Source organism: Delphinus delphis, chromosome 5 (assembly GCF_949987515.2).
Source record: "Delphinus delphis chromosome 5, mDelDel1.2, whole genome shotgun sequence".
NCBI lineage: Eukaryota > Metazoa > Chordata > Mammalia > Artiodactyla > Delphinidae > Delphinus > Delphinus delphis.
In genome coordinates, this window is record NC_082687.1 from 108,021,856 (window position 1) to 108,046,112 (window position 24,257).

Below are 24,257 nucleotides of genomic sequence, written 5' to 3' on the forward strand. Positions count from 1 at the left end.
ATTGATGGATTTTAAATGTCCTTGCCAAAGCTGCCATCATAGCACTGTCAATAATTGTGAACTAGTTATGTACCACATGTGACAGGAAGCCCTAGGGTTTCTACTTCTAAACACATGGGAAAATATAGCACCATATCCCTGCCACCCACAACACATTCTAGCCTGTCTATAGAGGCCATTGGATCTTTTATCATAATAAAATCCTCATTATCTCAGTAGCCTGTGATGTTGATGATTGCCTTAAAGTTTGGTTTTAGAATGTTGGGAAAATGGTGGCAGCATGATTTTGAGGTCTTCCTAAACTCCCCACAAAAAGCACAGGATAAATTGCATGCCGTATGAGTTATAGCTCAACAAAACTGTCTATATATATATATATATATAAAACTATAAGGAAAAAATAGAGCAACTACATCATAAAACTAAAAATCCATCTATGGACAATATGTATGAAAAGCAAGGAAACAAGATAAACCAGTGAATCCTAAAAAATGAGCTGTAAGACCTGTACCTTCTGACATCTGTATGAGAGGAAACACAGGGAAGCAGTGGGGCTGGATTTGATGAATATGAGAATTGAAGAACCTCAAAACAGACGAAACTTGGAACTAAAGCAGGTCAACTTGATAAGAACAGCTGCTCTTGTCAAGTGTTTGCCCACCCCAGTTGCTGGTGATACAAGGGTCTCATGTTAAGGCTTAAAGTGACTGGAGCAGTACAGCCTCTGTGAGCTCTTGAAACGGACCCGCCAGAGCTCTCTTCCAGCGCAGGGCCTCACACTGAAGAGATGAAGGAAAGAGAAGGTTCAGATAGAAGTAGATGGGTGGAGGAAACAGCCAGGACGTCTTAGACAGCAAACTTGGTGTGTGTTTGTGTGTAATAGACTTTATTTTTCAGAACGGTTTTATTTCTTTTTTATTTTTTTGCAGGGCAGAAATAGAGACACAGATGTAGAGAACAAACGTTTGGACACCAAGGGGGGAAAGCGGCGGGGGTGGTGGTTGTGGTGGGATGAGTTGGGCGATTGGGATTGACATGTATACACTGATGTGTATAAAATAGATAACTAATAAGAACCTGCTGTATAAAAAATAAATTAAAAAGTTAAAAAAAATTAAAATTAAAAAAAATAGAATGGTTTTAGATTTACAGAAAAATTGAGAAGATAGCACAGAGTTCCCATATACTCCCCACCCAGTTTCCCTATTAAATAACATCTTTAACATCTTATATATTAATATGGTAGAGTTGTTATAATTTATGAACCGATATTAATATATTATTATTGCCTAAGTTTTACTGTATTCACATCTCCGAAGTTTTTACCTTTTCCTGTTCTAGGATCCCATCCAGGATACCGCATTACATTTAGTTATCATGCCTCCTTAGGCTCTTCTTGGCTATAACAGTATGTTAGGCTTTCCTTGTTTTTGATGATCTTGACAGTTTTAAGGAGGACTGGTCTAGCTGTCATTTTATATATATATATATAAAACAGTTCACGGAAACAATACAGGAGAGATCTCTGTGAAGTAAGAAAATTGTATGAACCAACTCTCTTCCAAAAATTTCAGGAAAATAATTTTACATGAAAATTAGCAACAGAAAATTATTGAGTTCAAATTCTATACAAAGTTACTGAAAGCAAAAAGAGAATCGAGAGAAGAATAATATCTCTATAGGCAATAAAACATACCAGAAAGACATATGCAAAAAAGATAAATAGGATAATGTACTATTTCAAAACAAGCTAAATATTTTAAGAAAATTATTCAAAATATGAAGGAACAGCAAAAACCACAATTTAAAAGACTCAGAAATCAGGGAATAGGTGTCAAATAATAATTAAAAGTAAAAGAAAAAGTGAAAATTAGATCAGAAGAAATGCAAGAGTGAATAAATATGAGATAATTCCTTAAGAGAAATAGAAGGTGAAAAGGAGAAAAAAAATTTTAATTCAAAAAAAAAATGAGGAAAGAAATGAAAAACAGATTCAAGACAATGAGACAGATATTTGAAGACAGGCAAAGAAGATTAAACATGCAGATAACAGGAGTCCTTAAAGAAGAAACCCAATGGACAGGAATAAAACAAATGCTAAAATTACAGAAAATATTTCTGAAATAGAAGAAAAATTGAAATTACATTTTAAAAAGCACACTGTGAACCTTAGAATATTGATCTAGAATGACCAACATCAAGAAAAATTCTTATAAAATTACTGAACTTTAAAGAAAAATAACCCCTAATCTTTTGTATATATAGACAAAGAAGGCATATGATATATAAGTAAAATCCAGGTAGGTTATCATCAGACTTGTCAACAGCAGTGCTTTATGCCAGAAGAAAATGGTATAAAATATTTAAGACATTCAAGGAAAGAAAATGTGTGCCAAGATTTTATATCTAGTAAAACTGAATTTCAAGTAAATAGGGCATCAAAACTTAAATTCAGCATGGAAGAACTCAATAAATATTGTTCCATGAACCCTGTAAAAATCTTTCAGACTTAGTTTTGTATTGGAAATATCAGCATGAGCTTATGAGGTATTGTATTTTAAAAACATACATGCATATCTTGTGTGTGTATTTCCTAGCTCTGTTCACATAAAAGGTCTAGAAACAATAACCAACTCAGAAACAATGAATATCTCTAGGGCCCAGATGTGGTCTTGAAATACCATTCTCTCTAAAAGAAACTAGGATTTATTGGAAAATGGCTGATCCCAAGTCTGAGGCAAGAGATACAAGATGAGCCTGGAATGCCTTGTAATACCGGGCAGCAAAGAAGCTCTCAAAGACTGGAGGGTCATGTCTAATGGACTTGAGAACCAACTTGAAGACAAAGCTCTCACTGACCAGTTTGAGCTTCAAAATGGATAAGAATTGCAAAGACTTGAAATCCATCAAATATCTTTAAATCTGGGCATTCATAATTTTATATATATATATATATATATATGTATATATATATATATAAAAAACATTATATGGCACTAGTTGGTTACCTTTTGAAGATAATAAGTACCAATTCATTTATTTAAAAACTGGGTAGATGAAAGAATCAAGCATTTATCTGCTTCTCCTTTGTGAACCATACCACTAGGTATCTCCTTATAAAATTATTACAGCCAACAAATGAAAACAAAATGATAGATTAGAATGTGACGATTTTGTAACTCCTAATGAACGAATGGATCCAGGCATTGAGTCAATGGCTGCTTACAACAAAAAGGAGTGAAAACCACCATTATATGCCTTTTCTTTTTCCACATCTTTATTGGAGTATAATTGCTTTATAATGTTGTGTTACTTTCTGCTGTACAACAAAGTGAATCAGCTATATGTATACATATATCTCCATACCCCTCCCTTTTGAGTCTCCCTCCCACCCTCTCTATCCCACCCCTCTACGTCATCACAAAGCCTCTAGTGGATCTCCCTGTGCTATGCAGCAGCTTCCCACTAGCCATCCATTTTACATTTGGTACTGCATATATGTCAATGCTACTCTCTTACTTCATCCCAGCTTCCCCTTACCCCACCGTGTCCTCAAGTCCATTCTCTACATCTGCGTCTTTATTCCTGTCCTGCCCCTAGGTTCATCAGTACCATTTTTTTAGACTCCATGTATATGTGTTAGCGTACAGTATTTGTTTTTCTCTTTCTGACTTAACTTCACTCTGTATGACAGACTCTAGGTCCATCCACCTCACTACAAATAACTCAATTTTTTTCCTTTTTATGGTCAAGTAATATTCCATTGTATATGTGTGCCACATCTTCTTTATCCATTCATCTGTCAATGGACGTTTAGGTTGCTTCCATGTCCTGGCTATTGTAAACAGTGCTGCAATGAACACTGGGGTACATGTGTCTTTTTGAATTATGGTTTTCTCAGGGTATATGCCAGCAGTGAGATTTCGGGGTCATGTGGTGGTTCCATTTTTAGTTTTTTGTTTTTTTTTTCTCAGTACGCGGGCCTCTCACTGTTGTGGCATCTCCCCTAGTGAAGCACTAGCTCCAGACGCGCAGGCCCAGTGGCCATGGCTCACGGGCCCAGCCGCTCTGCGGCATGTGGGATCTTCCCGGACCAGGGCATGAACCCATGTCCCCTGCATCGGCAGGCAGATTCTCAACCACTGTGCCACCAGGGAAGCCCTATTTTTAGTTTTTTAAGGAACCTCCATACTGTTCTCCATAGTGGCTGTATCCATTTACATTCCCACCAACAGAGCAAGAGGGTTCCCTTTTCTCCACACCCTCTCCAACATTATTGTTTCTAAATTTTTGATGATGGCCATTCTGACCAGTGTGAGGTGATATCTTATTGCAGTTTTGATTTGCATTTCTCTAATAATTAGTGATGTTGAGCATCTTTGCATGTGTTTGTGGGCAATCTGTATGTCTTCTTTGGAGAAATGTCTGTTTAGGTCTTCTGCCCATTTTTGGATTGGGTTGTTTTTTTATTTGATATTGAGCTTCATAAGCTGCTTGTGTATTTTAGAAATTAATCCTTTGTCAGTTGCTTCATTTGCAAATATTTTCTCCCATTCTGAGGGTTGTCTTTTGGTCTTGTTTATGGTTTCCTTTGCTGTGCAAAAGCTTCTAAGTTTCATTAGGTCCCATTTGTTTATTTGTGTTTTTATTTCCATTACTCTAGGAGGTGGGACAAAACGGATCTTGCTGTGATTTATGTCATAGAGTGTTCTGCCTATGCTTTCCTCTAAGAGTTTTATAGTGTCTGGCCTTATATTTAGGTCTTTAATCCATTTTGAGTTTATTTTTGTGTATGGTGTTAGGGAGTGTTCTAATTTCATTCTTTTACATGTGGCTGTCCAGTTTTTCCAGCACCACTTATTGAAGAGACTGTCTTTTCTCCATTGTATATTCTTGACTCCTTTGCAAAGATAAGGTGACCATATGTGCGTGGGTTTATCTCTGGGCTTTCTGTTCTGTTCCATTGATCTATATTTCTGTTTTTGTGCCAGTACCATACTGTCTTGATTAATGTAGCTTTGCAGTATAGTCTGAAGACAGGGAGCCTGATTCCTCCAGCTCTGTTTTTCTTTCTCAAGATTGCTTTGGCTCTTTGGGGTCTTTTGTGTTTCCAAACAACTTGTAAAATTTCTTGTTCTAGTTCTGTGAAAAATGTCATTGGTAATTTGATAGGGATTACATTGAATCTGTAGATTGCTTTGGATAGTATAGTCATTTTCACAATGTTGATTCTTCTAATCCAAGAACATGGTATATCTCTCCATCTTTTTGTATCATCTTTGATTTCTTTCATCAGTGTCTTATAGTTTTCTGCACACAGGTCTTTTGCCTCCTTAGGTAGGTTTATTCCTAGGTATTTTATTCTTTTTTTTGCAATGGTAAATGGTAGTGTTTCCTTAATTTCTCTTTCTGATCTTTCGTTGTTAGTGTATAGGAATGTAAGACATTTCTATGCATTAATTTTTTATCCTGCTACTGTACCAAATTCATTGATTAGTTCTAGTAGTTTTCTGGTGGCATCTTTAGGATTTTCTACGTATAGTATCATGTCATCTGCAAACAGTGGCAGTTTTACTTCTTCTTTTCCAATTTGTATTCCTTTTATTTCTTTTTCTTCTCTGTTTGCCATGGCTAAAATTTCCAAAACTATGTTGAATAATAGTGGTGAGAGTGGGCACCCTCATCTTTTTCCTGATCTTAGAGGAAATGGTTTCAGGTTTTCACCATTGAGCATGATGTTGGCTGTGGGTTTGTCATATATGGCTTTTATTATGTTGGGGTAAGTTCCCTCTATGCCCTCTTTCTGGAGAGTTTTTATCATAAACGGGTGTTGAATTGTGTCTAAAGCTTTTTCTGCATCTATTGAGATGATCATATGGTTTTTATCCTTTAATTTGTTAGTATGGTGTATCACATTGATTGATTTGCATATATTGAAGAATCCTTGCATTCCTGGGATAAACCCCACTTGATCATGGTGTATGATCCTTTTAATGTGCTGTTAGATTCTGTTTGCTAGTATTATGTTGAGGATTTTTGCATCAATGTTCATCAATGATATTGGCCTGTAATTTTCTTTTCTTTGTGAGATCTTTGTCTCGTTTTGGTATCAGGGTGATGGTGGCGTTGTAGAATGAGTTTGGGAGTGTTCCTCCTTTTGCTGTATTTTGGAAGAATTTGAGAAGTATAGGTGTTAGCTCTTCTCTAAATGTTTGATAGAATTCGCCTGTGAAGCCATCTGGCCCTGGGCTTTTTTTTGTTGGAAGATTTTTAATCACAGTTTCAATTTCAGTGCCTGTGATTGGTCTGTTCATATTTCTGTTTCTTCCTGGTTCAGTCTTGGAAGGTTGTATGTTTTTAAGAATTTGTCTGTTTCCTCCAGGTTGTCCATTTTATTGGCATATAGTTGCTTGTAGTAGTCTCTCATGATCCTTTTTATTTCTGCCCTGTCAGTTGTTACTTCTCCTTTTTCATTTCTAATTTTGTTGATTTGAGTCTTCTCCATTTTTTTCCTGATGAGTCTGGCTAATGGTTTATCAATTTTGTTTAACTTCTCAAAGAACCAGCTTTTAGTTTTATTGATCTTTGCTATTGTTTCCTTCATTTCTTTTTCATTTATTTCTGATCTTTTTTTTTTTTTTTTTTTTTTTTTTGCGGTATGTGGGCCTCTCACTGTTGTGGCCTCTCCCGTTGCGGAACATAGGCTCCGGACGCACAGGCTCAGTGGCCATGGCTCACGGGCCTTAGCCGCTCCGTGGCATGTGGGATCTTCCCGGACCGGGGCATGAACCCGTGTCCCCTGCATCGGCAGGCGGACTCTCAACCACTGCGCCACCAGGGAAGCCCTATTTCTGATCTTATCTTTATGATTTCTTTCCTTCTGCTAACTTTGGGTTTTTTTGTTCTTCTTTCTTTAATTGCTTTAGGTGTAAGGTTAGGTTGTTTATTTGAGATTTTTCTTGTTTCTTGAGGTAGGATTTTATTGCTATAAACTTCCCTCTTAGAACTGCTTTTGCTGCATCCCATTGGTTTTGGGTCATAACGTTTTCATTATCATTTGTTTCTAAGTATTTTTTGATTTCCTCTTTGACTTCTTCAGTGATATCTTGGTTGTTTAGTAGCATATTGTTTAGCCTCCATGTGTTTGTATTTTTTACAGTTTTTTTTTCCCTGAAATTGATATCTACTCTCATAGCGCTGTGGTCGGAAAAGATGCTTGATATAATTTCAATTTTCTTAATTTACCAAGGCTTGATTTGTGACCCAAGATGTGATCTATCCTGGAGAATGTTCCTTGTGCACTTGAGAAGAAATTGTATTCTGTCGTTTTTGGATGGAATGTCCTATAAATATTGATTAAGTCCATTGGGTCTAATGTTTCTTTTAAAGCTTGTGTTTCCTTATTTATTTACTGTTTGGATGATCTGTCCATTGGTGTAAGTGGGGTGTTAAAGTTCCCTACTATTATTGTGTTATTGTCAATTTCCCCTTTTATGGCTGTTAGCGTTTGCCTTATGTATTGAGGTGCTCTTATATTGGGTGCATAGATATTTACAATTGTTACATCTTCTTCTTGGATTGATCCCTTGATCATTATGTGGTGTCCTTCCTTGTCTCTTGTAATAGTCTTTATTTTAATGTCTCTTTTGTCTAATATGAGTATTGCTGCTCCAGCTTTCTTTTGATTTCCATTTGCATGGAATATCTTTTTCCATCCCCTCACTTTCAGTCTGTATGTGTCCCTAGGTCTAAAGTGGGTCTCTTGTAGACAGCATATCTACAGGTCTTGTTTTTTGTATCCATGCAGCCAGTCTGTGTCTTTTGGTTGGTGCATTTAATCCATTTATATTTAAGGTAATTATTGATATGTCTGTTCCTATTACCATTTTCTTAATTGTTTTGTGTTTGGTTTTGTAGGTCTTTTCCTTCTCTTGTGTTTCCTGCCTAGAGAAGCTCCTTTATCATTTTTCATAAAGCTGGTTTGGTGGTGCTGAATTCTCTTAACTTTTGCTTGTCTGTAAAGCTTTTTATTTCTCCATCAAATCTGAATGAGATCATCGCTGGGTAGAGTAATCTTGGTTGTAGATTTTTCCCTTTCATCACTTTCAATATGTCCTGCCACTCCCTTCTGGCCTGCAGAGTTTCTGCTGAAAGATCGGCTGATAACCTTATGGGGATTCCCTTGTATGTTATTTGTTGCTTTTCCCTTACTGCTTTTAATATTTTTTCTTTGTGTTTAATTTTTGATAGTTTGATTAATATGTGTCTTGGTGTGTTTCTTCTGTATGGGACTCTCTGTGCTTCCTGGACTTGGGTGGCTATTTCCTTTTCCATGTTAGGGAAGTTTTCAACTATAATCTCCTCAAATATTTTCTCAGACCCTTTCTCTTTTTCTTCTTCTTCTAGGTCGCCTATAATTCGAATGTTGGTGTGCTTAATGTTGTCCCAGAGGTCTCTGTGACTGTCCTCCATTCTTTTCATTCTATTTTCTTTATTCTGCTCTGCGACAGTTATTTCCACCATTCTGTCTTCCACCTCACTTATCTGTTCTTCTGCCTCAGTTATTCTGCTGTTGATTCCTTCTAGAGTATTTTTAGTTTCAGCTATTGTGTTGTTCACTACTGTTTGTTAGCTGTTTAGTTCTTCTAGGTCCTTGTTAAACGTTTCTTGTATTTTCTCTGTTCTATTTCTGAGATTTGGGATTATCTTTACTATCATTACTCTGAATTCTTTTTCACGTAGTTTGCCTATTTCCTCTTCATTTATTTGGCCTTGTGAGGTTTTATCTTGCTCTTTTGCCTGCAAGATATTTCTCTGTCTTCTCATTTTGTCTAATTTACAGTATTTGAGGTCTCCTTTACCTAGGCTGCAGGATCGTAGTTTCCCTTGCTTCTGTTCTCTGTCCCCGGTGGTTGGGTTGGTCCAGTGTCTTGCATAGGCTTCTTGATGGGGGGGACTAGTGCCTGCATTCTAGTGGGTGGAGCTGAGTCTTTTTCCTCTGATGAGCAGGGCCACGTCAGGTGGTGTGTTTTGGGGTGTCTGTGAGCCTAGTATGACTTTTGGTAGCCTGTGTGCTGATGGGTGGGTTCGTGTTCCTCTCCTGTTTGTTGTTTGGTGTGAGGCATCCAGCACTGGGAGCAGCAGGCAGTTGGGTGGAGCTGGGTCTTGGATTCAGATAGAGGCGTCCATGAGAGCTCTCGGTGATTAATCTTCCCTAGTCATCTAGCGTCCTGGACTCAGTGCGCTCCCACTCCAGAGCCCCAGGCCTGACTTCTGGTCGAAGAACAAAGACCTGTAAGTTGCTCGTCCCAGCAATAAAGGAAATTGAAAAAAAAAAGACTAACGAAACCCCAGACAAATGGTAAAAAGTATAATCAAACAAAAACAGAAACAAGGAAACATGCACACACACAAAAGAAACAAAAACAGAATCAAATAAAACAAAAAGCAAGAGAACAACCAGACCAACAGGAGAGCCCCAAAACAAAATCAAGGAAAACTAACAAAACACAAAACCATAAAACAAAACCAAAGCAGAGTGCCAACGGAAGAATGAAGCAAAGAAACAAAACAAACCAACAAAAAATGATAGAAAAAAAAAGAAAAAGGAAAAGTGAAAGGGGAAATAAGACAGAACAACAGAAAAGCAATGTAGAAATAGAAATATAAAAAAATAGGACTTCCCTGGTGGCACAGTGGTTAAGAATCCATCTGCCAATGCAGGGGACATGGGTTTGAGCCCTGGTCCGGGAAAATCCCACATGCCACGGAGCAACTAAACCTGTGCACCGCAACTACTGAGCCTGCACTCTAGAGTCTGCGAGCCACAGCTACTGGGCTTGTGCGCCACAGCAACTGAAGCCCGCGTGCCTAGAGCCTGTGCTCCACAACAAGAGAAGCCACTGCAATGAGAAGCCCGCGCACTGCAACAAAGAGTCGCTCCCTGCTCATCGCAACTAGAGAAAGCCCATACGCAGCAACGAAGCCTAACACAGCCAAAAATGAATAAATAAATAAATAAATTTTTAAAAGGAAATATTAAAAAAGAAAAAATATATATATATGAAAGTAAGAAGAAAAAAAAGCCAAACAAAACCCCAGAGAAATGGTAAAAACAAAATCAAACAAACAAAAAAAAATCAAACAAACAAAAACAGAAACAAGGAAACACACACACACAAAAGAACAAGAACAGAACCAAATAAAACAAAAAGCAAGCAAACAACCAAACAGAAGAACCCCAAAATAAAATCAAACAATTAGAATCAGAACTAAGAAAAACAAAAAACCTAAAAACATAACCAAAGCTGTGTGCCAACTGAAGAATAAAGCAAGGAAACAGAACCAACTGATCAAAATGATTAAATAAATAAATAAAATAAAAACAGAAAAAACAGAACAACAGAAAAGCAAAGTAGAAATGGAAATATAAAAATATATATATATTAAAGAAAAAGAAGTAAAAAATAAGGGAAAAGAACATAGAACAACAGAAAAGCAAAGTAAAAATAGTAATATATAAAAAAATTAAAATAAAAAATATGTTATAAGACACAAAGATACCAAACGACTAAATTAAAAAAATACTAAAACAACAACAAAGAACAAAAAAAAGCCAGAACCAACAACAGAATGAATCAAAACATAATAAAATGAATAGTAATAATGATGTTTCCCTGGGGTCTCCACTCCCTTACACACCATGTGAGCCACAGCCCCCCTCCGCCTCCCTGGGAGGCCCTCCTCTGCCTCTGGTCTGCTCTCTGGACCCACTGTGGGCCCTGTGGGGACCCCTCAGGCTCTGATCTGGCCCAGTTCTGCGTGTGCTGACCCCAAAGTCCACAGCTGCCCGAGCTAGCCCGTTTTCATTTGTGGGAACACTCACTGTCTACTCAGATATTCCATAGATGCAGGGTCTGCCTAGCTGATCGTGGGGATTTAATCCGCAGCTTGTACAGCTGATGGAAAGATTTTCGATCTTCTTCCTTAGTCGCACCGTCCCTGGGGTTCAGCTTGGGGTTTATCCTCACCTCTGCATGTGGTCCACCCACAGGAGTCTGTTCCTGAGGCTGCCTGGTGCAGAGGTGGTATGACTGCTTGGATCGCGGGAGCCCCCATGGCGCCAAATGCACAGGGAAGCCAGCAGCCACGGGTGCAAGAGATATGGCCCAAGTGAGGGCCTTTTCTGGCACCCCGCATAAGGCACACGAGGGCCAGCCATGGCTGGAGTTTTTCTGGCACCCGGCAGCCGGCACGCAACGGCCAGCCCTGAGCAGGCTTCTTTTATTGTCGTCGGCAGGCGCCGGTGTGTGGGGAGAGAGAGGCTACAATAGCGGCTCCTCCCCCTGCATGTGAGTCAGCAATAGCGCCCTGCTTCCATGGCCGTCCAGTCTTCCTCCGAAGGCATTCCCTGCTGTGGATTTCCTCCCTCCCATCTCCTCAGTCTGTCTCCCCACAGCCAACAGCAGTTCTCACCCCGGGCCTGTTCTCCAATCCCCACGCTCCAGCTCCCAGCCCCCTCGCACACCTGTGAACACATGTCCCAGTCCGGGGCACGTAGGGCCATGGTACGGACCATCTGTGTATTTCTCACTCTGTCCCTTCTGCCACAGAGTGGCCGCTTCACCCTCTTCCAACAGCCTCAGATATTTTGTCCCGATCGATTTCTTGGTCAGAGAGGGGGGTCTCCCCCAAATTTGGGAATCTCTCCTCTGTTTCAGCTCCCCTGCCCCAGGGTGCAGGTCCTGTCCTGCTTCTTCTCCTCCTCCTTCTCCCTTCTTTTTTTCGTCCTACCCAGTTATGCAGGGATTTTTATAGTCATTTCCAGTGTCTGAGGTCTTCTGCTAGTGTTCAGCCGGTGTTCTGTGAGAATTGTTGCATCTGTAAATGTATTCCTGATGCATCCGTGGCGAGAGATGAAGTCCACGTCCTCCTACTCCTCCGCCATATTAACTCCTCCATTATATGCCTTTTTTTTGCGTTTGTTTTTGTTTTTTGCGGTACGCGGGGCTCTCACTGCTGTGGCCTCTCCCGTTGCGGAGCACAGGCTCCAGAGGCGCAGGCCCAGACACTGAACAGGCAGCTCTGTGGAGTGACTGAAATTTGGGCAGGGGAGGGGCATCCAGCATAAATCTCTGTTTGCATATCAATGATGTTGAGAGCACAAAGAACAAAGGGTTAAAATGTAAGTGAGAGGGCTTCCCTGGTGGCGCAGTGGTTGAGAGTCCTCCTGCCGATGCAGGGGACATGGGTTCCTGCCCTGGGCCGGGAAGATCCCACATGCCACGGAGCTGCTGGGCCCGTGCGCCACGGCCGCTGAGCCTGTGCGTCCGGAGCCTGTGCTCCGCAACGGGAGAGGCCACAACACTGAGAGGCCCGCATACCACACACACAAAAAATAAATGTAAGTGAGAGTGGCTACATGTCACTCAAAGTTCATATGTTCACCTCCTGTCACGCAAATGCCAACCTTACTTCATTCTGAGTGTAGTTAGTTTTGTAGTTTATAGGGGCAACAGTCGGTCATTTTAGGGAAAAAGAATTGATGGCTACCTATTAGGAGCCTGGTCGTATACCTATGGCTGTCTGTTTTTCAGGAGGTTGGAAATCATTTAGTTCTTGCACCAAACATAACATTCCTTTTATTACTCCTTTGAAGCGAAACTTAATTCTTTGTGTATTTTTTTTTTAAATACAGGACTCAAAGAGGAAATCTCACATTAAGTGAAACATGAGATGGTTAACTATTGATCATAATATGTAGGTGTCAAGACGATAGCTTATGAATCTGGGCTGGGTGTATAGGTTGGTGGAAAAACCCTGCTAGAAATCTGTTACATCATTGCTGATTTCAATGGAAGACTGACTTATGTTGATAAGAAACAGAATTTAAAGAGAACTCTTTTACTATAAAAGTGGTTTAAAATGTGTACTGCTTGGGCTTCCCTGGTGGCGCAGTGGTTCAGAGTCCGCCTACTGATGCAGGGGACGCGGGTTTGTGCCCTGGTCCGGGAGGATCCCACATGCCACGGAGTGGCTGGGCCCGTGAGCCATGGCCGCTGAGCCTGCACGTCCAGAGCCTGTGCTCCGTGGCGGGAGAGGCCACGACAGTGAGAAGCCCGCATACCGCGCGCACACACACAAACACACACACACACACACACACACACACACACAAACGTGCACTGCTTGATTCATCTGTCGTCTTTGGAGCTTAAATTAAAATGTGCATTAATAGTAATCTCTAAACATTGAATGTTGTGATGGTTCTCTTTCTGGATCACCTTCCTATTCTACTATTCAAATAAATGTTTCCTTTCTACCAGGGAAAGACAAAAGAAACACCAATAAGACAAGAGCACAGTGAATTTAGAGCTTGCTGAATAGCGCACTCAACCAGAACTGTCTGTTACTCATCCGGATGGAAAATTTAAACCTTATCATTTCTCGGCATAGAAACCAGCAAATGGGAGCATAATTCTGGTGGCGCTGCAAATTCTAAAACAACGCAAGATATGAAAATCAGCGGCAAAGTGAATTCAGGCATGGACTGAGAGGTAGGTAATTGGAATGTTGTGTATTCCTTTAGGGATTTCTACAAACCACCTAGAGGACATCCCACTTCTTTCTGACAGTGATTGTTCTAATCCCAAATTTTCAGAGAACCTTCTGGGTGCTATGGTTGGTTGTGGAAATGTCTTTTCACTGGGTGGAGGGGACCTGGGTTGGAGATCCATCAGTCCTCAATTTAAATCACCAGCACATATCCTCAGATACACTTTGCTTTTCCCCTAACACCTTGGCTTCTTACCAAGATGGTAAAACAGCTCAGGCTCACTCATACCCCTACCTAAATGTTGGAGATAGTTATGGAATACTTCATAGGCTGGGTTGCTCTCATAATCCAAAATTCAGCTGATTTTAAACTGTAAACAGTAGTATACATGTAACATCTCCCAGGAGCTTGTTCAAAATGTAGATTCTAAGACCTAACTTCCATGGATTCTGATTCAGTAGATCTGGAGACTCATGAGTTGCATTGTAACAAGCACTGCAGATGGTTCTGATACAGATGATTTCTGGTCCACGTTTTAGGAAGCACTACTCTAAGGAATCATGTCCAGTACTGGTCTTCAGACTGTTCTCTGCAGATACTGCTACACAACATATGCTAGGCAGAAAAAACAAGAAAGGGGAAATTTAAGAGCCCGTTTACAAATGATTCCCTAAGATGCCTGAAAATATATAAGTACTTTCTTGAAAGGGATAGGTTGGGGAACTAGCAAGAATTGCTACCAATTGCTGTTGTGTCCCCAGTGAAAAAAAGCTAGAATTGGGAGAAATTGTTCCCATATCCTTTGAAACCTAGTCTTTAGATATCTGCCCTTTTCCATCAGACCCCATGCCTCTATTCCTAAAATGTTCTATCAGTGAAGTTCGGCCCAGTGCCTGACGTCATGGAAAACTAAACCACAGGCTGGTTTGGAAGTCATGCAGCTTTTCAAAGAAAGGTAATTCACCGCAAGTTAGATCCCCACTGTTCTAGCCTTGTGTTAATTTGAACAGGTGAAAGAAGTTTCCAAGAACTTTTGGTAATGAAATCTTCTCCCCTCCTGCCACGTTTTCCAAGTTCACTTGCTGTGAGTTGCAGAGTTGATCCTGGGGGTATATACACGTAGGCTGCTTGCTCTTCCCATCGTGTTCAGAATCTCCTCAGGACTGCTTGGGAACTAAACTCTTTCAGTAAATTAATTAAAATAATAAACAGCTGTGAATCTTAGAACACCTGGCCCTCCTTTGAAGTTCTTCTAGACTCTAAATGGTAGAAAAGTGAGTGAAATAAAAAAGCCAATTCTAGGGAGATTCCTCACGAGACAAGGTAAGACATGGAGAGGAATATCTGATGTTTTGCCAAGAGCCGTCTTTTAACTCTTGTTCTGGCTTTAATGCAATAGGCCGTCCTGTGCATCTAAAGACAAAAGACTTTGCCAGTGGCTTTACAAGAGAGTTGTAACTGGTATATTTCTGTTAAACTAGTGTTTTTAACTTCCTGATGAGGGAGCTTAAGAGACAAATCATTTTACAGGTAACATTTATACACACACACACACACACACACACACACACACACACACACACACACACACACACACACACACACACACACACACACCCCTATTAAGCAATAGTCCTCAAACTATAATATGCATACAGATCTCTTGGAAATCTTGTTAAATGTAGATTTAATAAATTGGAGTTGGGGCCAGAGATTCTGCATTTCCCACAAGTTCCCCAGTGGTGCCCACGCTGCAGGTATAAGGACCACACTTTGAGTAGTAAGGCACACAAGGGCATGTGATAAAGAAATAGATAGGGCTTTATGAATCTTGGGTTTATAGCACTCCTTTTCAGTCCTGAGGCATGGTCCCTCTGATTAAACAGAATAGAGTCTCTATTTTAGTTTGACTACCAAGCATTCACAGTTGTATTTATTTGTTCTGTAACTTTTGAGGGGCGTGACTCGTGTGACCATTGTGATACTGGTCAATAACATCAAGATAGACCTTCAGTTTGCTCCATGGTACAGTCTGTTGCAAAACACCAGGCCATTCAAGTTTTAGTGGTCAAATCAACATTTTCCAACAGATTTCCTTGGCATTTGAAATGTGAATAAGAATGACAGAAATAAGTCTGCCAAACCTACATTTCACAGAATTTCTGGTAAAGAAGAGTATAGTTGTTGCTCTTTAAACGATTGCCCTTAACTGAATTCTCTTTGATCTCTGGGGTCTCAGAAAGAGCTTGACTTATCCGACTTTCTCACAACTAAAATAACACACGAAAAAGCAACTGATTTAAGTATCTTCATCACAGCATTCTGCTCAACCCCCTTCTATATTGCGTATAACAGTATAATCTCTTAGGGCAAGACCTAAGATGAGCAGAGAGCCTATCTCATAGCAAAGCTGTTAATTCACAGGTAAACAGCATGTTCTCCAGGGGAGCTCATGTGGTTTGCAGACCCTCCATACACTTAATAAGGCTATTATGATTTTAGAGGTTTAGTTGTCATCTTTGATTTGTGTTCAGATCTCTTGTCTTAGGAATTCAAAAGTGTCTGGTTATGTTTTTGATGGAATTGCCCAAACTAAAGAAAAGAACGCAAGAGTTAGAAGAAGTGGGAGTGCTTCCGGGTGGGGTGTGGAAGAAACTTCACTGAGACCTAACTGCTTTTCTTGTTTTGAGAGAAAAGTGGGAATGGGGAAAAGATCCAGGGAAAAGTAACCAGATAACCAAGGATATGGAAAATGGGTTCTTCGAGAAAAAGCTGACGAGGATGGAATTGTTTTACCTGTAAAAGTAAGGATTAAGGAGTCAGTTAATTCCCATTTTTAGAACTATGGAGGGTTATTACAAGGCAAAGGGATCCAGTTATTCTCTGTCTTCACAAGGAAAATCTTTACAAGTGTAGATTTGACAGATAACTTCTCTGAAGTGCTTTCAAGAGCTATCATTTCATTTATTTTAAAAGTAAAATAGTGTAGCTTTTAGAGATAGTAACTGGGTCTTTTTTTATGGCAAAACTCGTGTGAAATCTGTATCCATTTACAGAATTGCTGGGTTATTTATATGAACTAATAGTGATATTTGCTAATCTTTGCTAGTTAAATTTAGTTTCACCATCGTTGAAAATGTAAACTGTTTACACTAATCTACATTTCATAATTTGTTCTCTCTTCTTTTGAAGTTCTTTATTAGGTGTGCCCTCTACCATAGGATCACCACTGAACCCCATGCTAATGGGTATAAATTATAGTGGGGCCAGCTTGTCTTACCTTTGTTAAATATGTGTCAACTGTTTCACAATGAACCTTTACTTTCCATTTTACGACTGGCTATAAAAACTGTGCTTAGAGCCAGTGAATGGACACGGTGTATTATAACCACAATCTTGAAAGTCCCAACGAAAGTCCATTGTTTTACTCTCTAGGGATAGTTCATGGCACTTTCGTGATGTTCATCCTTTACCCTTTTTCCCTTTGTCTTTGCCCATTGTTTTCTAAAAGAAGATGGGAAGGAAAGCAACATAAAGTAAGCCTTCAGCTCGGTGCTTTGTGACCACCTAGAGGGGTGGGATAGGGAGGGTGGGAGGGAGAGAGACGCAAGAGGGAAGAGATATGGGGACATATGTATATGTATAACGGATTCACTTTTTATAAAGCAGAAACTAACACACCATTGTAAAGCAATTATACTCCAATAAAGAGGTTAAAAAAAAAAAAAAAGTAAGCCTGTCAGTTTTACCCTTCAGTGTAACTTCTGCATTCTGGTGAGGGGGAAATTGATATTATTATAGAAAGAGTAAGTGATTTAATTTAACATATAGTACTCTTCTTATCCATTATTATTAGGGTTAATTGAGAGTTGGCCATCTTTTATTTTTTATTTATTTTATTTTTTTGGGGGGTGGTTTGAGCAGAGATTTATTTGTAAATATGTATGAATAGGTCATGAATAACATATGAATGAACACATATAAACCCCAGAGCTTATATAACTCCATAAATCATTTTTCTTAACTTCTTTATTGGAGTATAATTGCTTGCAGTGTTCTGTTAGTTTCTGCTGTATAACAAAGGGAATCAGCTATATGTATACATATATCCCCATATCCCCTCCCTGTTGCGTCTCCCTCCCACCCTCCCTATCCCACCCCTCTAGGTGGTCACAAAGCATCGAGCTGATCTCCCTGTGCTATGCAGCTGCTTCCCACTAGCTATCTGTTTTACGTTTGGTAGTGTATATTTGTCCATGCCACTCTCTCACTTTGTCCCAGCTTACCCTTCCCCCTCCCCGTATCCTCAAGTCCATTCTCTGCGTCTGCGTGTTTATTCCTGTCCTGCCCCTAGGTTCATCAGAACAATTTTTTTTTTTTTTAGATTCCATATATATGCGTTAGCATACAGTATTTGTTTTTCTCTTTCTGACTTACTTCACTCTGTATGACAGACTCTAGGTCCATCCACCTCACTACAAATAACTCAATTTCATTTCTTTTTATGGCTGAGTAATATTCCACTGTATATATGTGCTGCATCTTCTTTATCCATTCATCTGTCGATGGACACTTAGGTTGCTTCCATGTCCTGGCTATTGTATATAGTACTGCAATGAACATTGTGGTACATGACCATTTTTGATTTATGGTTTCCTCAGGGTATATGCCCAGTAGTGGGATTGCTGGGTCATATGGTAGTTCTATTTTGGGGTTCTGAAGGAACCTCCATACTGTTCTCTATAGTGGCTGTATTATTTTCCATTCCCACCAACAGTGCAAGAGGGTTGCCTTTTCTCCACACCCTCTCCAGTATTTGTTTATAGATTTTTTGATGAGACAGTTGGCCATCTTTTAATCAGATGTCACAGTGGTATAAAATTAGAATCAGTCAGGTGAAGACCTAATAGTTTTTACAATTAGTTATCTTGTGGGAAACATTGATGTGATTCCCAGTTTACAACTTGACAAAAGTCATAAAGCATCATTTTGTGGTGGGGTTTAGAATTAGATAATTCCAGATCATACATGTACTTTTTCATGAATACAAAGAAAAATAAAATAAGAGCTCAAAAACACTATGTTTGAGGCACCTGAAGAAACTTATAAAGAAAACAGAAACATTTAGAAAGGAAAGCCAAGAAAGGAAAATCCAAATAATACCTGAAAATAATCAGGTGATGAACAAATATGGTGAACTTCTTTGGATGTGAATAAAGAGGCAAAATATAAGGAAAGAAGAGAAAAAAATAACATTTTCAGGGGAGAGAAAAATGATTTCTAATGTCTTTAGCAAATCAGGATAAATAGAATCGCCATTTGTTCTCAATAGAACTAATTGAAAGATCTCCTGGGAATGTTTCCATATTGGTGCTTCTTTTTTTCTTTGCGGTACGCGGGCCTCTCACTGCCATGGCCTCTCCCTGCCGTGGCCTCTCCCATTGCGGAGCACAGGCCCCGGACGCACAGACCCAATGGCCATGGCTCACGGGCCCAGCCGCTCCGCGTCATGTGGGATCCTCCCGGACCGGGGCACGAACCCGCGTCCCCCGCATTGGCAGGCGGACTCTCAACCACAGCGCCACCAGGGGAGCCCCCTGGCTCTTCTTTTTTTTTTTGCGGTACATGGGCCTGTCACTGTTGTGACCTCTCCCGTTGCAGAGCACAGGCTCCGGACGCGCAGGCTCAGCGGCCATGGCTCACGGGCCCAGCCGTTCCGCGGCATGTGGGATCTTCCCGGACCGGGGCACGAACCCGTGTCCCCTGCATTGGCAGGCGGACTCTCAACCACTGCACCACCAGGGAAGCCCCATGTTGGCTCTTCTTGAAGGAAATGGGTTGGAAAATAAAAATCTTTGGAGTTCTAGAGTCTTTGTCATTCAAAGCATGGAACAGGTTTTCTGTACCACATTCCAAATTATAGTTCTAGCTGACCACATGAGCTAGATTGATCTGGTTCAGACTTCCTCAGAGCTCTGAGCCTAATGGATCCTAAATAGGGATTCATGATTTCCTTGTAAGAGAGGCACATAAGCAGATAAAGAGTAAGCTAGAAATGCCATACACACCTTTTTACTTGTAGAGCAAATGGAGAACCAGCCCAACGAGTGGATTCTTGGCTGTAATGCCCATTTTGTCTCCTCTTGTGTTCTCCTCCATGAAGTTTGAGTGGGAATCTTCTTTATGTTTATTCCAAGGGGTTGGTTGACATGGAGGTGGAAGGTGAAGGGCCATTTGTTCACATCTGTGTCATGCCAACCGAGTAGCAAAGGGGAAAGTGTGTGCTCTCTCATTCAGGGAAAAAAGTCCTGCTGTTTCACACTTAGAGCAAGCCATGTGTCCTGAAGCCAATGGAAGAAAGGAACAGGGCTGGGCTCTGGGGCCTCGGCCCAAACACCACAGGGAAAATCATTCCATGCTAATGTATCTGACATCAGGAAGCACTGTTCACTGACTCTTGAACTTGACCAGGCCATTACCAATGGCTCTTAGAGAAGGAAAACACAAAGGAAAAGGAGAAAGCCAACAATGTGAGGAGGCTCAGAGGGACACAAGGCAAAGGGTATGATTTTACAGTCCACGAAATGCTGAGAAATAGCCTCCCTTTTCCTTTGGGAAATGGGAGGTTCTTTCCAAAGGAAAAGGAAGGCTATGCTCTTCAAGGGTTGCAAATAAAAAATCCTTATGTTGGTACGCTCTTTTTTCTTGTGTCCAGCACTCTTTCCTGCCCAGTGAGACTATTGTTTCAGAATCTCTCTCAAAGTAATGCTCCAGGGAGGCCCCGCCATCTGGCTGAAATTGGCCTATTTGACATCCGTGGTTTATGCTACAGGATAATAGCATTTCTTCATTGGAGAAAGCACCGTGCTGGTTCCAGGGAGAATAGGAACAGTAATGGCTTGTTTCTCTCTGAAAACTCTGACCAATGGCTTGGAAACATGGGTATAGTACAAGCTGGACTGTGATTTTCTGTAGATAGATCATATGATAGATCAATGGATAGATCATATCCTCCTCTTGCCAGTCTTAGAATTCCAAGGGCTCAGCACAGTTTTGACAGCATAGTCAATGCTCAGTAAACAATGGCTGAATGAATAAACAAATGAAAAAATGGCTAAAGTTAAATCATAGTGGTTAAGTCCCGTTTTGTCATTATAGAGTAAGTTTAAGAGTTAGAATTTTTCCATTTTTAATTTTTCTCCTCCATATTTTTAATTAAAATATTGACACCTGCTATTAAATCTATCAGTGCTACTGAACTAGTAGCAAACAGTTGCTAAGAGAAGACTTTGGAAATGTGGTCTAAGAGAAAACAGTTCTCTCTATATGTTTTGAGATACAGAAAACATCATACAAATAATATGGGCATATTTTTCCACTAGTAAAATGCATGGAATTCTGTGTCACCAATTCATGATATCCCATAAAGAACATGATTTTCAGGTGTTCCGTGATCTGAATATGTTTTAAAACCGCCCTCCCCTGCCAAACCCTACGTTTTAGAACAATAGTTCTTAAACTATAGCGTTTATAAGAATTACCTAGAGGGCTTGTTAAAACCAGATTGCTGGGTCGTCCCTCCCACCCTCAGGGTTTCTGATTCAGCACGTTTGCATGTCTCACAAGTTTCCAGGTGGTACTGTTGGTCCACAGGCCACACTTTGAGAACCACTGATTTCGAGCATATTTCCTTCAGATAAAGACACCTTTTATTATTTGGGCTGCTTCTTCTTAAATACCCCCTGGAAGATGTTGGACATTATAAGAGCCACTGATACATATATAGCTCACTTAAGCCTTATAAAACCCTGTGAGGTGTATACTCTATTATTATCCCCATTTTGAGATGGAGAGAATTTGAATAGCAAGTGGGAAGAGCCAGCGCTTGAACCCAGGCAGCCTGGCTTCAGACTCTTAATTGTAGCATTATACTGACTTTTAAAAAAAGGGCTAACTGAAATAAATCCTCCCAAGTATATGGTTTTGATCAAGGGCAAGAAAAATAACTGAGAAGATTCCAAAGGTCTGTCTATTTGTTCAGAAGAGCAGCGAGCAGTGGGCTGTCTAGGCTGGGGTCGCTCTGGACCTGATCTCCGGCGGCCTCATTGCCACTGCTTAAGGCAGAATGAAACCTTCCTTCCTCAGAGGGCAGAGCAAATGATTGGAAACAACCTGGATATTCTTACAAAAGGAACTTATAAAGTAAATATATAAAGGTACATCCATTCAATGGAGTAGAACACAGCGGCAAAAGAAAGAATAAGGAAACTCTTTATGTAGCAATATGTAAATAGCACCCAAGATGTATAGTTAAATTTTTCTAAAAGGAAGAAAATAACACATTTGCGTTTGCTTACATGTGCATAAAGTATCCTAGAAGAACACATAATAAAGCAATAACAGCTACCATCTAGAAGGAAGAGGACCGGGTGAACAGGGACAGGAATGGGTTTTTGAAAATTAAATAATTAACACTTAAAAGTTGGTGATAGATTCTCTGTGACTTTCCTTATTTGATTACCTGGAGAAAGCTTTTCCCTTTGGGGTAATTTCCCATGCAACCCCAGCACCTCATGGGTCCTTCTACTTACCCAGTTGGAAATCCAATACAGCCTGATGGATCTGTCTTTAGGTTTTGTCTAGTATTAGCTTGTGAAACACAGTTAGGATTGTGTGTGTTTCAGTGACTTTGGAATTTTTTGTGTGTTGTATGTAAACGACTAAACGTAAATAATTTGGAAGAAAAAAACTTACTTCTCTTAGGAAACCTAGTCTACTTTAATAATAACGGCATCTCATTTATATAGCACGTTCTAGTTTATAAAATCCTTTCACATACATTAGGCCATTTATACCTCACAACAGCTCTGAGAAGTAGCTATTATAGTCCCCATTTAATAGATGAGGAAACTGAGGCTCAAAGATTTCCAGTAGGTTTTCCAAGGTCAGAAAGCTATTAAATAGTAGAGCCAGGACTGGTACCCAAGTATTCTGACTCAAGGCTTGTGAATTTTTTCCCCTGTCTTTTTATAGTTGTAAAAAGAGAAAAATTAATATGCTTTTTTAAAAAAGTAAAAGACTGAAATATCCATAATCCCATGACTCCAACAAAAAACATTATGAAATTTACATATCTTCCAGGGTTCGTCTGTGTGCCTACAACTGTTATCTAGTTACAAGCATAATATATGTGCAATTATGTATTCTGTTTTTTCCCCCACTTGGTGCTGCTATCCTGAAGCATTTTCTGAGTTGCAACATAATCTTCATAATTAACAAATTAATGGCTTCATATTTCATCAAGAGCCATACTAATGCCAGCTGCTACTGTTTAACGTGGATTCACTTGATTCATTCATTGATTCACTCATTCAATTGATAATTCCTAAACCCCTACTATGTGCCATGCCACGTCCTGTGCCGAAGGCTAAGGACATGTCAGTGACAGGGACACACTAGAGACTGAACCCTGAAGGTGAGGGAGCAGCAGGGCAGGGAGGAAGGCAAAGCTTCCTGGAGGAAGTACATGCCGAGACATTTAGATAATCGTTGAACTTTTTAATAAAAAAATATAACACTGCTGTAAACACCTTTGTGCTTACAGCTTTTCTATTTTTAGAAGTTGTTTTTGTTTTTTTTTTTTACACAGAGGAATTCCTTTTTTGTGGCTTAAGTACTTGTGTTCCTCTACCTTGATACCTAAAATATGAGTGTACAATTTCATTATGATTTCACCAACACTGAGTATTTTTATTGAAACACAATGTTTGTTAATTTAACAGCTGGAAAATGGTGCCCCATTGTTGCCTTAATCTGCATTTCTTTGATTAATAGTGATGTTAATATCTTTTCCATTGGCTTGTTTATTAATTATATTTCTTTTTGTATGAATTGTCTGTGTTTTGTCCCTTGCCTAATTATTTATTTGCATCTTATTATTTTCTTGTCTATGTGTGAGAGCTCTTTATATAATTTAGTTTATTTCCACATCATTCAAAAATTGATTTGAGCAGCCTTTTTATATCGTCAAGATGATATAAGAACGATCATTTGCCATTTTCACTGAAATTGTTTTTCTTAGTCCATATACCTTTTTATTTTAATGTTTATAACTGAAAATTTTTTAAAGGAAAGCTGTCTTTGTATAGGGAAATTTCATCTTTTTCAAACTTATGAAGTTATTCTTCGTCTTAATATTTGATTGTTAGATCTTCTTTTGTACTGGTTTTTGTTTTTATTTTTTCTTTAATTCTTAACAGCATTTGGAACTCATTTGGGTTTTGTGTGAGGTATAGACTTAAGTTTACTTCTCTCCCCCAATTTCTAATGAGATAGTACAACACCATTTATAAAAAACATTTTAAATTTCCATATCAAGTATTACATTCTTATACATAACAAACTTCCTATATAGATCCATTAGTGTGTATGTCTAGTTTTGTATTAGAACTAACACACTGCTTGTTCGGATTTTTGCTTTATATTATATTTCACTATCTGATAAAAAGTCTTTTATCCCTGCTCATCTCTTTCAAAATATTATATAGTTTGACCCATTTGTTTTTACAGATGAATTTTATTTTAATTTTGCAGAACACTAGTTAAAATCTTATTGGGCTTTTGATTGGGATTGCATTAAAGATACATATATTTTGTGTATGTGAAGAATTAGGCATCCTTTATATATCTGAATTTTTCTGTT